At 33.4% G+C, this 15,788-nt stretch overlaps 1 long non-coding RNA gene across 1 annotated transcript; it reads right to left on the minus strand.

Moving 5' to 3' along the window:
* Positions 1-2,876: 2,876 nt before the first annotated feature.
* Positions 2,877-15,073, minus strand: LOC145017713 (uncharacterized). Its single transcript, XR_013666631.1, has 3 exons — positions 14,942-15,073; positions 3,660-3,720; positions 2,877-3,360 (listed from the first exon to the last, which is right to left on the minus strand). It is a non-coding gene; the product is annotated as an uncharacterized LOC145017713 (long non-coding RNA).
* Positions 15,074-15,788: the final 715 nt, after the last annotated feature.

Raw genomic sequence — 15,788 nt, forward strand, 5'->3', positions numbered from 1 at the left:
CCTAAGGCCTTAGAATTCGTGTACTTGTTCCCAAGGAGTCCTAAGGATGAATTCTAACCTCTCTCCTCTCTCTTTATACCTTCTCCATTTGCTCTTGGTGTTTGTGAACCATTAGAGGAGTGACACTTGTGACTCTAAGCCTTCCAAAGTCAATTCAAGGTGGAATTGGGATTGTTATTGCTACATAACAATCAAGGTAACATCTTAAACCTAATTATATGTTAATATCGATTTCCATATGCTAGAATTAGGGTTTATAGTCTTGGATTCAAAGCATGTACAATAGAGAAACCTAGATCCAAGCATTAGGGTTTATATGAGCACATAGGATGTCTTATGACCTAAACCCATCACAAATTGGCTCCATCAGGATTGTATCAACCTTGAGTCCATAGTGACTCCGAGTCCACATTGGCTCCATGCATACAAAATCCTATAATACTTGTAATAGTCACATAGACACATGCACAAATGACACCTAATGTCCTATAATATAGTGAGAGGACTCACCTCATAGATAGTATCTAAAACACAACAACACTCACATGATGAATAACGGTACTATGAACCACCTATTCAGGAAAAAGAAAGTACCCACTTAGTCTACACTTTTATAACCCCTAAATTGACTAAAAGTCAACAATGCTAAAAAAGTCAACGGTCAAGGTCAACGACCAAGAGTCAACTTTGGCAGGTCTCCATGTCCTGGTCATCCATAATCCATGTCGTGGGCACTCCAAGACAAAACAGTCGGACAATCATTCGGTTCCCACACCATGGCGACCCATTGGCCATGCTGTGGGAATGTTTATGACATAAAGACCGTAGAAACACCAGTCGTCATGCTGCAGCAACAGGTAGCCACACCCTGGACACTAGGCACCAACAACTTAATTGGTTAAGATGTTATTCCTCAATCCTAAAATCTCTAAAGCTCATATATGGTTCCCCACAAAGTCTTGATGGATAAACTTTCCAACTTTATCCATTAGGACATCCCACTAAGACAAGATCTCAATTTCAAAGTTCTTAATGACAAAATCAAGGCATAAATTCAATCTGAAAGCCACACAAACCATCTTTCTAACCAACCCCAAGGTCAAGAAGCTAACATTACACAGAAGGGTCCTGGAGTTCACTCAAACTCCAAGAACAAGAAAATTTCGGACAAAAGGATCTAAAATGATGAAAACTAGATCTAGAGAACTAATAACAAAAGTTAGAGAATTATTTTACCTCTATTAAGTTAGAAATGAAATGAAGATGATGGATCCAAGCTGAAACCACATGCACGAGCAACACCAAGGGCTCCTTCTTCCTTAACCTTCACAAGAATGGAGCTCAAGCACGTAAAACACAAAAATAGAGGCTAGGGTTTGGATGGGTTTATTATCAGAGGTTGGAGGCTATCAAATGAGGCAACCCTAGGAGTTAGTTCCATTAAATAGGACATCAATAACGAAATTAGGGTTTTAGGACCAAAACGAATTCCATGTCATGGCAAACATAATGTCATGTTGTGGTCTTTCACGGACGCGCATTTCACAATTAGCGAGTGCCACACTATAGCAGCCCTAATGCTAAACTATGTTCCATGCTAAGATAACAAAAATAAATAATTAAACTCAAAAATGAATACCTAGAAAGAGGATGCTACATGATTTTTTCACTATTCTTGAAAACATGAACATGATATTCCTACTTGTCATCTAATGAATCCAAGAAGCTTATCACAAGTATAGTTTCATGCTTTAACATGTTAAACATTCAAATATCAATAATAATAGAATTGAATATATTAAAGGTTTGAGTAAGAGTTTCATTCATGTAAGCGGAAAATATTCATACTTTCTATTGCGGTTGTTTTCCTGAGTAGCCCTAACTTTAGCAGTGCCTTCATAAGCAATGTTCAACGTATCTATCATCTATTTTATTGATAAGAAATTTTGAACCAAATGATATATCTTGTATGGTAATGCATTGACAATAGCATCACAAGCACGAACATCAAGACTTAGCAGCTTCTTGCCGTCTTTAGTACATGCATGTGTATGAGTCCTTTTTGGTTTACCAACGCCATATTTTATGTTGGTGAAAGTTGGAACATATGGAACCTTTTCAATGATGTCCAATATATTGTAATCCAAGGTTTCCAAAACAACCATTTCCTTGGTCTTCTATATTAGAAAGTTTTTCTCATTAAAAAGAGGGATCTTGTTTAGAGACAGAGATCCAGAGGTTGGTTTTGTAGAAATCATGGAGGTAGACATTTCTTGAAGTTATCATAAAGCCTATAATATTTAATCGTTGAGGTAAAACAAGAAATGAAATAATTGACAGAACAAAACTTTCACAAAGTCTTAATCGAAAACAAATTTCGATTAAGGTTTTTCACTAAGAAATTGTTCTCTCACAAAGAGAGATTGCACAAAGTCATACACCTTTACAATAAACCCAAGTATCACTTATATATATATATATATATATATATATATATATATATATATATATATATATATATATATGATGTGAATCTATTTAATAAAATAAATCCCTAGATATCAAGGATTTAAACAAAAATATAGAAAGATAAGATCCTAATCACAAAGATTACGGATCTTAAACTTAGAGAACAAGAAAGACTTCACGTTGGTTTTGAGAGATCAATACAACGTATGAGACATTGTCTAGTGATCAGTATTAATTAGGTTTAACATATTAGATTATAAGGTTCGACCTACAAATCATGCGTCTAAATTATACAAACTCAACTACAAGTAATAATAACCCAAAACTCAAACACAAGTATTTACGATAAAGAAAATCATAATAAATAATTGATTAATAAATCCAAACTAAACAAAGCAAAACATAGTTATTTAAGGGTTAATCTATCTAAGTAGAATTTAAGGGTTTTTAATCCATACTTTAATCTTGAACATAAAACAAAATCATAATAGAATACATAGTGCAAACCGACTAACTAAATAGTAATTCCACACTTTGAGCTTCAAACACTTGCTTTGATCGTGTTCTTTGGATTCAATCTACTTCAATTCTTTAGAAAATCAATAGTTCTCGTTGAAAAAGTCATGGGTTGAAAATGTCATGTCGGCTAGGGTGAGGAGGAGTCATATTTATAAAGATTCAAAAATCCTAGAAACATGTCTTGCAAGGTATTTTTTGTGTCACGTTTCATCATGAATCCTTATTCGATTCGGTCCGTAAAGCTTGGTTGTAGCGGATAAGCGATGTAGTTCGCGACACGTTTCTTGTATTTTTGGAAAGTTTTGAATTTTGATCCTTATCAGCTCCATTTAAGTCGAATCGCATCCTCATCCTTCTCAGGCACAAATTTATCTATAAAAGTTCAATTTAAAACATTATCAATATCATTTATATCTCAATATCATTTAAGCTTATAATATTAAGATACTTGCCTATAACATATGTATAAATAATCCAAAATCATTAGTCACATCGTAAAACATTCTTAATGTTGTGGTTATTTTAGAATGTAGTTGTAACGTCCCAAATTTTCAGACTAAAAATTTCAAATTTTAAATTAATAAAACCATTATCCAAAACAATATTATCAAAACCATAGTGGATCAAAGTGTATCCATAACATCCAAATGCATCAAAGTAATATAAAATACGGAGCGATGTGGAGTGTGCACTGCAATGATCCTATAATCTTCCTCTTCGAACCAGAAGTACCTGAAACATAAACTGAAAACCATAAGCACAAAGCTTAATGAGTTCCCCAAATTATCACATACCATACAAAAATATAGCCAAGCATATATGGGTGCTTGAAATCCCTTTCGGTCTGTTTCATTTGGATACTTTCAAGCATATATGGGTGCTTGCAATCCCCTTCGGTCTATTTCAACCAGATATTGTCAAGCATATTTGGGTGTTTGCAATCCCCTTCAGTCTATTTCAACAAGATATCAGGTCTATTTCACCCCTACCCCTACCATATAATATCATAACAAGGAATCACGGAATCATCAAGCAAATATAGGCATAACCGACAGTTTTCATGAAGACAATCATCATACTACATCATGAACTAGTGGTACGACATTGGTTCCTTCGACCCACAAATACAATGAAGGAAACTCACATCACTGACAAAAATCCATAGCTAACAGCTTACACAGTCAATGAAGGGTACCATACACCTCCTAACACACCATACAAGGTAAACCCATAGTCTACCTTCTAAAAATAGCAATTTGACCAAAAGTCAACCGCAACAAAAGTCAACACTTAAACTCAAGGTCAAAGTCAAAGTCAACAATCAACATTTCCATCAGTTGACACTCACGTCGTGACCAGTAACGCACTCGGCCAAATTCCAACTCAACTTTCTTCAAAATAGTCAACTCGGTCTCGGATGATCCACTCAGCATACCTTACGATGTGAACCTTCCTTGGCCACGTCGTGAGCTCAGTCAATCAAATCAATCACGTAAAAACCACTCTCACATCTTAACACTCCATGTTTCATGTTGTAAGCCACGTATGATGCTGAATCATAATGTATTGAGTTTTTAATCCATTAAGTCATCCATTCCAACTTTCTAGAGGTCTTTCATACAGCAAAAGCAACATAAAAATCTTTGCTTTATGGACATGCTTTTCCAATGCATGTCTTGAGCTTGATTAGGTCAAAATGGTGAAAATGAGATCCAAATCTCATGCATGAGACCAAAACTTAATCAAACTATAGATCTAGAACACCAAACCTCAAAGGGGCCTCATGGATCCATAAAGTTGACAACTTTATGGAATCCAACCACTCAAACCATCTCCAAAATGAAGACAAAGGCATAAAATTCTAGATCTAGAAGAATAACACATAAAGGTTGGAACTTGAGGACTTACCTGTTGGGTTTTGAGCAATCTAACACTTCCTAAGTGCGCATGCAACCCTAATAACCCTTGGATCTATGTTTTCTTCTAAAATACATGCAAATAATAATTTCCAAGGTTCATAACCTAACTAGCATAGCATAAGAATTATGAATCATAAAGTTGCTAGTAGAAGAACATACCTTTTGATAGTGGTTGATTGCTTAGAGTTTGAGAGCCTAGCACCAATAGTGTGAATGCCTCAAATGGAATCACAAATCACCACAAACGTTTGGAAAACTTTGAGAGAGTAGTATACTTTCTCGTGGAATCGGCCACCACTAAGTCTCACACAACTAGAGTCTACTCTTAGAGCCATATTTCTTGCATCATATGCTTCTTTATATAGTGTGCATGGTTAGGGTGAAACCCTAATAACCCATGTCTTTTCCTTTCCAAGGATCCATGGGTTAAAAGCTCCATGGATCATCCATGTACTTCCATATTAGCTTAGCCCATTAGCAAATGAGTATTAGCCCACACTATATAAAATATAATAGCCCATAATTTAATAAGTCTTCTTTTTAATCTATAAATTAATTCATAATTAATTTAAGACTAAAACTAATTAAATAACATGACTTCATATTAATATATTATAACTTATAATATATTAATAAATCGTAAGTATACAATTCTCATAAAATTATCCATAAATCGTTTGGATGAAATGCAACCCAAATGGACCATGCCGGGTCGGGTCAAGTATGTACCAAATAAGTTATGGACTTAGACACCTTGTCCAACATTACCATGATCCAAGTAATGATCTTTAAGGTGGTGAGGGAAGTTGCTTGCTGGATCTAAGCACCAAGAACATCTTCTTCTTCAAAGCACCAAAATCTTCATAAATGGATAGAAAAGGAGAGGTGAGGCTCAAAATGGTGAAAAGGAGGCTAAGGTTTCTCTCAAAATGAACTAGATATGATGGAGGATCATAAAATACCCTAAAAACATGGAACCAACCCTTATATCTATTGAAAACCCTAAAACTCATGGGCTTGGGCTATATAGTTCTCATGTGGTAAGCTCTTAATGCTCATGCCGTGAGCACAGTTTAAATCAACATTTTTCGTTTAATCAATTTTCACTTCGTGAGCTCCAACTACTTGCGTTGTAAGCTTAGTTTTCCCTAAGTCCTTTCCAATTTCGAATAATCATAACTTATTTGTTTCAACTCTGAATTCGGCGTTTTTATATCCACAGAAAGGTATTGAAGAGATCTACACTTCTATATCGGTAATTTTGGCTCAGCACATGTACAAATTAAAACCTTAACCCTCTCAAGCGGCCTAACACATAACTTACTCAGTCCATCCTCAATTCCAAATACATGATTCATAGGCCTTGATCCCATTACCAACAATAACATCTTTCAAGAAAGCCCAAAACTTACTTCCTTAAAAGCCCTAAAGCCTACATATAACTGAATTGCAGCCCACGATCATGAATTACATAATAATCCGAAATATGGTGTTATAGTAGTGGTCGTGAAGCAACCACGAGTTGGTCGCGGTGCATTGACCATTAACTGTTGACATTTTGACAACTTTGACTTTTGGTTAAAATTTGATGGACATGAGTTTTGAACTGAGGATTGACATATGATTTGGTGAAATTAGGTGGTTCATGCTAGTTGGTTTGTTTGATGAGTCGTGTGTATAAGACTTGGAATTCTATCCTCAATTCCTTTTTCTTACTATACTATCTGTGACATTATATGTTGTACCGCCCCAATTTCCAAAATAACTTTTTCATTTTAAAAATAGAATAAAAAACCATTTTATAAAGATACATCTGTGGCAAAATCATTTATTCATAAGCCATAATTTAAAAATTAGATTTATATAGAAAATAAACGTGGAATCTCGAATAATAAAATTGTTGACGTGTGTATATAGTCACACATTCGCCTTCCCTCGAACATGTAAAGTACTTGGAAAACATTTAATCCGCAACTGTAAGACAAAACTTAGTGAGTTCCACAAAATACCACACATAACAATACATATGCAATGCATGTACACAAGATCTATAACACAAGGCTGTACCGCCATCGGAGCCTACAACATCCATGACGAGCCGTTCCCCGGAGCCTACAACATCCAAGTCGGGATGTTCCCATTGGGCCTACATCGTGAACTAGACCGCCTGGGTCTCTTGGCCTTCATCATACAACTGTTGTGCCGTAACGTAACCATAATATGTCGACATATGCAAATAACAATAAGAAGCACACACATGTAATCATAACAAATCTACTTGCCTAACATACCACTACATCATACCAACATCCTAACATACAAATGATGCATACTATAGTACAAAGTATAGTGATACAAAATTACCTAACCTAAACGAAATAATCTTAACAATAACCTCAAAAATAGAACAGCTAACACAAGCTACCTAATAACAAATCAAGACCAGTCCTTATCTAAACACTTAATTCTGACAAGGTTTGACTAAAAGCAAAATTGATTAAGAATTCAACTGTCAGCGTTCAAAGGCCTACCATGCCATGTCAAAACTTTGTCCATGTCATGTCCTGGATATGACAAAATAAACGTAGGACCTCTTTTCTACTGTGTCATGGTCAACGACCCACCAGACCATGGTTTCTTGGCTTAACAGCCTTTGCCATTAAGGACTTAATCCTTTAAGTCCAAAGCCACAAAACTCATATCTAATTCTTCTTAGTGACTTAATGTATAAAGTTTTTAGCTTTATCCATTCTCATGGTTCCAACAACCAAGATCTACACTTTAAGTCTCAAAGTATCTAAGAATGCATCTTTCTCGGCCCAATCCATTAAGTCCAAGCCTCCAACTATTAGATCTGAATCAACATGATGATTAAATGGATAAAGTTTCCAACTTTATCCATAATAATGCCACAAAATTCCATGATCTAAAACCCTAAGTTGAGAAATAACAAAACCCCCACTTTTCTTTATGTATGGAGTAAAGAGAGTTCTTGCACACACTCTTTACTCTACCAAATCAATAGATCTAAACTTTAAATGTGAACCAAAGCTCATGGAGTTCTTAAAAATATGTGGAAAAAGTCACAAAGGGACCAAAACTCATTAAAATGGATCAAAACAAAAAATACTCGTAGATCTAATGATTAAACACCAAGGATCTTTGCTAGTCACAATGATCCAGAAGGTAGATGAAGGATGATCACCACAGTTGCCAAGCTTCAAAACCAAGTCTTTGAATAACAACACACTCAAAAGCCATAATAACACCATTAAAAATGGATGAGAGGATAGATGAGGATCTTAATCTATGAAAGGAGGATATGGTGGCTAGAAAGAGAGGTTCTTGATGCAATGGAGGCTATAAAATGACCTAAAACAAGGGGTTGAAGCCTTTAAATACAAAGCAAACCCTAATTCAATGGGCTTGGGCTGCATAACTCAAGACTACATGGTGAACTCCTCATCAAGCTATGGTAACGGGTTTTCACCCAAATCCATTCCAACTTTAAACAACCATAACTTCCTCATTTAAACTCCATTTTTAGCAGTCTTTATATGCACACAAAGGTATTGAAAATCTCCAAAATTCTATCTAATTACTTTTGATTTCGAACATACCAAACTAAATTTAGTAACTCATGAAAGAAGATCGTAACAACACTTTTCCTATTTTACCCTTTGGCTCCAAATCATAATTCAAGGGCTTAAGTCACTTAGCCAACATTATCAACATCTAATAGGGTCTCAAATTTATTCCCTTGAATCTCAATACCTTTATTAGATCAAGTTACGGTCTACTACCCCGAAATCAAAAACATCTTGAAACTGGATGTTACATATGTCCTTTGTATGGTAGGATGTTTATATATTGTTAGTGTACGAATGTTTGATCAGACTAGAGTAATCTTTTTTTTCTAGTAATTGGAAAGTAGGAGATGATGTTTAGAATCCTACATGTTAGATGAGATGATGGTTGTGCACCTATATAACCATTGAGGTGTTGGTTTTGCACCTACTATCCCAAATGGAATGATAGCTAGGAGCCTACAAGTAAGATAAGATGATGGTTGTAAGCCTACAACCCCATTGAGGCATTGGTCATGAGCTCGCCGTTGGTATACATTGTATATGTGATGGAGTATGTGGTAGACTAGGGAACTGGCTAAACTTTGTGTGTGCTCATTATATTAAATGTTTTTTACGTTGTTTGGTAAGAAAGGAATGGTCACGAATGGACTGTACTCGCATCTATGATTTCTTTTGAGAGTTATATTAACTTCTATGTTTGTTTTATGATGTTAGAATAAAATGAATACTCAAGTTTCTTTTAAAAGATGATTTTTTCTTGTTTATGTGACATCCATCAAAACTCAGGTCAGTACTTATCTAGAACCTCGTCATTTCCTTGTGTGCACTTAACTTGGCTCTAGAGTTACAAGTTGAACTATGTTGCGACTTAATAGATCCCTCGGAACAAGTAGGGTACCTTAGCTTGTACTGAATGGATACTTTGATATGTTAATATACCAACTAGGTTGTAAAGTGCCAATGTTTAATCTTAAGACGAAACACAAAACTATGTTTAGTAGATCACAACTCAAGGGTAAATTAAGTACCCAAAATTCCCTTATTGGGACATTTCAATGATTAACAAGGTTTAGTATTCTAAGAAAATATGAACAAAATTAAATCATAATATGAACCAAATACAAATTTGATACCAAGTTCAAGCAATTCATAATTTTAATTATGAACCAAAAATATATTCCAAAGATTTTCTAATCCTACATTGATATGTTATGAACCCTTGTTGCATTTATTTGAGATATATAATTTTATTTTTATAAAATTAAACCATAGGTTACCATTTTTTTTATTTAATTCAAAGAGAATATAAATTATGAACTTATTTTAAAAAGTAAATGATTCATTAAAAAACAAGAATTAAACTCTTAGAAGTTTATGATAATACTTGAGTTTTATAAAAATTAAAGCCTAGTTTTATAAAAATCAAAGAAAGGCTTTTATTGATTTATCCAATACCAAGAAAAAGTCTTCTTATCTTACCTCTATACCATTCAAAATTCATCCATATGCCCTCCCCTCTCTCTCATGCCTTAAAACCTATCATTACTACTCATTTGAGCCATTTCAACACTCTACTCTCTCTCATTCTTCAAGAAAACTCTCCGACTCCCAAAACCTCTCAAACCCATCCAAAAATCATCCATATTCTGCCCTAATTTATTATTATTGAAGGTATTGAAGTGTTCTTGCTTCACTTATAGTCAAAATCAAGGTAAACAATACAACACCTTCTCATGCTTTTCACGACTTTGCATCACTTTTCTTCACATTTCTCCCTTGTATCTTGGATTATATGCCCTCTAATGGCTATAATCCTTTTCTTCCCACTTAGTATTTTTAGATCTTCACCAAAACACATTTCATGTATTAAATATAGTGAAAATCCAAGATCAAACCAATGCTAACATCAAAGGAAGCATGCATGATCTCAAAACTTCAAAAAAATCGGCTTCTACTCCATCTTCTTTTGCTTTGAGTTTTTCTTATTTAGAAACCATTTGTAGTACATCGTGGATGTGTTTTCACTCCATGCTTGTGATATAAATCGGATTTGTGATGCAAATCCTATTGCAAGATTCGGTTCCAAGGAGTTCTTTATAACAAGAACGAAACACCCATTTTTGGGTTCTTGGATAAACCTAAATCTATAGATTGGATTCTTGCACATAAAATTCATTGTTCTTATGTAAACTCTAGTTTACGGTTATTCATTTTTGACCATAAAGGGGTATGCATGTTGTCCTTGTGAAACATATGACCCTAAGGGGCACTCTAATCAAACCAAAGGTAACATGCATTCTGCTAGAATTATTTGTTCGACTTTAAACAACCATATCTCACTCATTACAAAAACAAATCACGATATTCTTTTTCTAATACATATTTCTATGAGTTAACTTTCTAAATCAATTTGTCTCACTGTAAAACATTAAGAATACGATTTTTGACGATTTTTGCAAACAATTGCTTAAACAACACATTTCTGTGACCACTAGTTTTACATTATATAATCAAGGCCCTTAAACCCCATAATAAATCTGGATAAAATTATTTTAGGAACTTGACACTTCTATCTCAAAAGAACTAAAATTTTATGAGCTAAAACGTTATAGAGGTTTCTACACAAATTATTGGAGCTTTCAGCTGCATTTGGAAGTCATATATTTGCTAGTGCTACATTTCTTAACTTGTTGGCGTTGAATACCCCCCATTTAGCTCTGAAATAATTTTGAACAAAATTGTTTTATGTAAGCTCATATTTTTTAGGGATGTTCTGTAAAACCCCAAGTGCTAGAACAAATTCTTTATTTTTCTACAAAAATAAGGATTTAATGGCCAAAAATTAAAAATAAATACTTACAAATGAGATAAAAATATGAAAAATTATAGAACTAATTTGTGTACGAAATAAGGATACCACCTAAATTTTCATACAATTTGGTCACTGTTTGTTATTTTATTCAAAATTTTCATTGAATTAGAACATGAATTTACAAAACCAGGTCTTAGTACTCAAATGCACAAACCAATACTTTTCCCAACTTTGGGAACATTATTAGAACCTGTACAAATTAATTTGGGAATTTTTACAGCTGTTTACTATTTATTTCTAATTTTTCATATTATTTAGGCTTAAATTACAAATAAATATCAAATGATCTTCAAAAACTACTATAAAAATTATGAACAACCATACCCTCTGTTAGAACCAGAAAATATATTTTTGGAGTTCATCTTCGTGCCTTTGTGGATTTTTGAACACAAGGCACCGCAAATCCAATATTTACCGATAATGAACCGAACAAACTTTGTGCACTTTGTAATATCACTAGTTGGCTAAGTTTTGCTAGTGATCAATAACTTACTAGAAACTTATTGTTCCGTAGGACGCTAGTAGGGATCGAACCCGACGACCTTAAATCGTGACACACGAACTGCGAACTTTCCATTGTGAGTATTCACAGCCAGTGTTGTAAAACTCGCCGAGTCAGCCGATTACTGCTCCAAGTACTCGCTACTCGGCCCCTTCACGAAGTGAGACCATTATGTGTTTTTTAGTTTTTGTGTATTCACATGTGTCTAATTTTGTTATATATTTCTATTAACTTATGATTTTGACATATATATTGTCCCTAAAAATATTTATACTTGAATTATCGAATCCGAGTACTCCCCGAGTACTTGCTACTCGGTAGTCGGCCGAGCAGGTACCGAGTAACAATTTCTACAACCTTGTTCACAACCTCCTTTTTACTATTTTCATGTTTTGGGGTGGAAAGCATGCTACTGTTTTATGAACTATCTGTATTGTTTTATGAACTTGCTGAACACTGTTTTGTGAACTTGCTGAACACTGTTTTGTGAACTTGTTGAACAATGTTTTGTGAATTTTTTGAACTTTGTTTTATAAACTTATTAAGCTATGTTTTATGAATTCATTGAACTTGGAACAATGTTGTTTAATGAACTTGTAATATGAACTTTATGCTATGGACTTTTGATATGAACTCTATGTTATGAAATTTGTATGTTAAGTTCACGAGAATCGAACTAGAACCTATTAACTTGTATTTCGAGCCGACAATCTTATGGATAACATTATTTGGGGTAGAAACCCCCCACTCACCCAGAACCGTGAGTGTATATTTTCGTGAACTGACATCATGAGAACCATGGACATGACAAAATGGGACAAGAATGGTCGTTAGGCTTGGTTATGAACGGAGTGCTTTAGCATTCAACACTCACTTTGAGTTGGAATTTTTGTTGAACAAAACTATATTTTCTTTTACTGAAATGATGTAACTTTATAAACCTGTGAACTCGCTAACTATTTTATAGTTGAACCTCGTTTTTGCATGCTTTTCAGGGAACGACCAATGATCTAAATTAGACGTCAACATGAATTTGCACCTGATGTTTCTTTTGTTATGTATTGGACTTTGTAGTAGGGACTAAAATGTAATTTTGTTTCGAATATGATGTAAACATAAAAATGCTCAATGATTATGATTGGTAATCCTATTTACCTTGTGTTATGAGACCTTAACTTGTCACCCTTTGTGTTTTCGCTTTAACGGGATGTGATAGTTTAATCCATACTTAGAAGATTTTAGATTTGGTTGAGATTTTGAGATGTTACAACATTGATTTCTTCAAAGAAATGTCGTCCCAAATCATACACAAAATCGATTTCAAAAAATCCATTCATGAAAAAACCTTACCTAATGGTTCTTGTCGTCGAGTTTGATAGAGCTAGAGGTGAAGACGACCATCGGCGGAGATCAGATGGTGGAGGTAGAGGGTGGGTATGTCGAGAGAAGATGGTGGATGGGGAGGTGTAGGGCTGTAAACGAATCAAACGAACACGAACAAGGTCTTGTTCATGTTCGTTCGTTTGAGTTAGCCGAACAACAAACGAACGCGAACGGATAAACGAACGAGATTTTCTTGTTCATGTTCGCTCGTTTAACAAATTACTTTGTTCATGTTCGTTCATTTATGTTCGTGAACATGCTAAACGAACATAAACGAACAAACATAAACGAACAAAGATAAAAAAGCACAATTAAACATATATGAACATAAACGAACATATAATATAGCAATATAATAAAAAATAATTGAATATAGATGAATAGAAATAAACTTAAACGAACGAACATAAACGAACGTAAATGAACATCATAAACGAACGTTCACGAACATAAATGAACGAACGAGATCATTGTTCATGTTCGTTCATTTAACTAAATGAACGATAATTTTTGTTCATGTTCGTTCATTTATTAAATAAACGAACATAAACGAACTTTCCGCCGAACGTTCAGTTCGTTTACAGCTCTAGGGAGGTGTATATGTGAATAGAATGATAAGAGGTAAAAAAGATTAAGATCTTTTTGGAAATATAAAAATGGCTCCCATTAATAAGTAATTGCTGAAAAAATTAAAAACAGGATTAAGAGACTATAAAATTATACATCTAACTTACTTTTTTTATATAAAAATTAAAAAACTACCAAATAGCCTTAGTATTTCACCTTGGTGCAAAAAATTAGACTTTGCAACATGCTTTCATATCTTAGTTTTCCAATCTCAGTATACCAAATGGGAAGTGATTTGTACACAACAGTTTTTTACCATACACAACAATTTATGCATTATATAGTTGTACAATACAATATTTTAAAACATCAATTGTTGTGTATAGAAAAAAATTGTTGTGTACAAATCATCTCTCATTTCAAATTTAACGATTTTTCTTTCTACAAAACATGGAATTATGGAAAGGGTTATCTACAAAGTCCCAAACTTTTTTCAAAAGTTTCAGTAAAGTTCTAAAAGTTTTTTTTTCTGAACAGAAAAATCACAAATTTTTGAAAAAAAATCATATAATCTATCATTTGTTGTTCAAATATAAAAAATAATTTTTTTTTCATTAATTTAGACAAAACGTCAAAATATTGAGACTTTTCTGTTAAAAAAAAACTTTTAGTACTTTATTGAAACTTTTAAAAAAAAAGTTTGAAACTCTTTTTTTTTTTTTTAGATAACCCTTATAGAAATTGGTAAAACACATAATTTTTGGTGAATTGAGATATAATTTAAGACAAAGGACATACACACACATCAAACACCAGACACACACACATAAACACTTTTTTATAAACAATAAACAAAGGGGTTATAAGCAAAAAATGGCATCTTGTGAATTACTTTTCTTACATTACCTAAATACACTCTTGATATCATTTTCTCAAAACCCTGTATTAGCCAACCTCAGTTGTTGGGATGGACATCAGTAAATTACTTATGTACGTTGGAATATCGAAAGAAAATGGTTGTATTATATTCTAATGCTTTATATCATCAATACTTATTTTTGGGATTCATCGTATTTGGACATGGTTTTGGGAATGGACTGTATTTGTTTTATCTACTAACCTTTATCTTGCAAGAATTTGATCGGTTGAATATTGAAGATACAAAGTTTCTTGCCTTAGAAGATTCAGTCTAGTGTTAGCTTGATTCATAGATGTTGGTGTTGAATTTTGTATACAGAAGGTCATCGTTGCATAAAGGATTTAGCAACACCCGATTATTATTTATATATGTATTTGGGATGCTTTGGTACCTTAAATTCCAATTTAAGGTCTTTTTTTTTTTTTGTTATATTCCGTTGCATTAAATTGTAGTGTGCGACACATTTCTACTTATTGCCTAAGGAAGCTAAGAACATGTGAATTGTATGAAAACTTAGATTTGATAAAAGACACATGTTTGATGCAGTAAGCATATAATGTGATAGAAAATGTGTTTCTCGATTTTAAGCTTAAAAGGGCATCGACATTAGCATATTGTTTCACGTAGGGACCCTTCACTTTACAACAAATTAACATAGTATTTACATAAAGGTCATTTATTCATCACTATACTATTTATTTATTTTTTAAAGTTAAAACAATTTTATATCAAAGTAAAAGACTAATGGAAAACAAGTTAAACCGCTAACCCTAATATAAATAACTTTTTAACGTCATTTTTTCATGGCTTCGAATACTTTAAGTTCTTTTACCGATTACTTTTAACCAAATAATATCAAATATTGTCTTTCATCTTTAAAATTGAAGGTTCAAATTCGATTTGAAACATATGTATAACGGCAATTGTTTAGAATAGTGTTGTTCACTATTTGATTATAACCAAATTGTCCAAACAGACAATTTAGGTTGGACTATTTGATTTGGATATTTAGATTTTAGATTGATTTTAAATTAAACCGAATTATTAT

Source organism: Lactuca saligna, chromosome 9 (assembly GCF_052625555.1).
Source record: "Lactuca saligna cultivar CGN05327 chromosome 9, ASM5262555v1, whole genome shotgun sequence".
Taxonomy (NCBI): domain Eukaryota; kingdom Viridiplantae; phylum Streptophyta; class Magnoliopsida; order Asterales; family Asteraceae; genus Lactuca; species Lactuca saligna.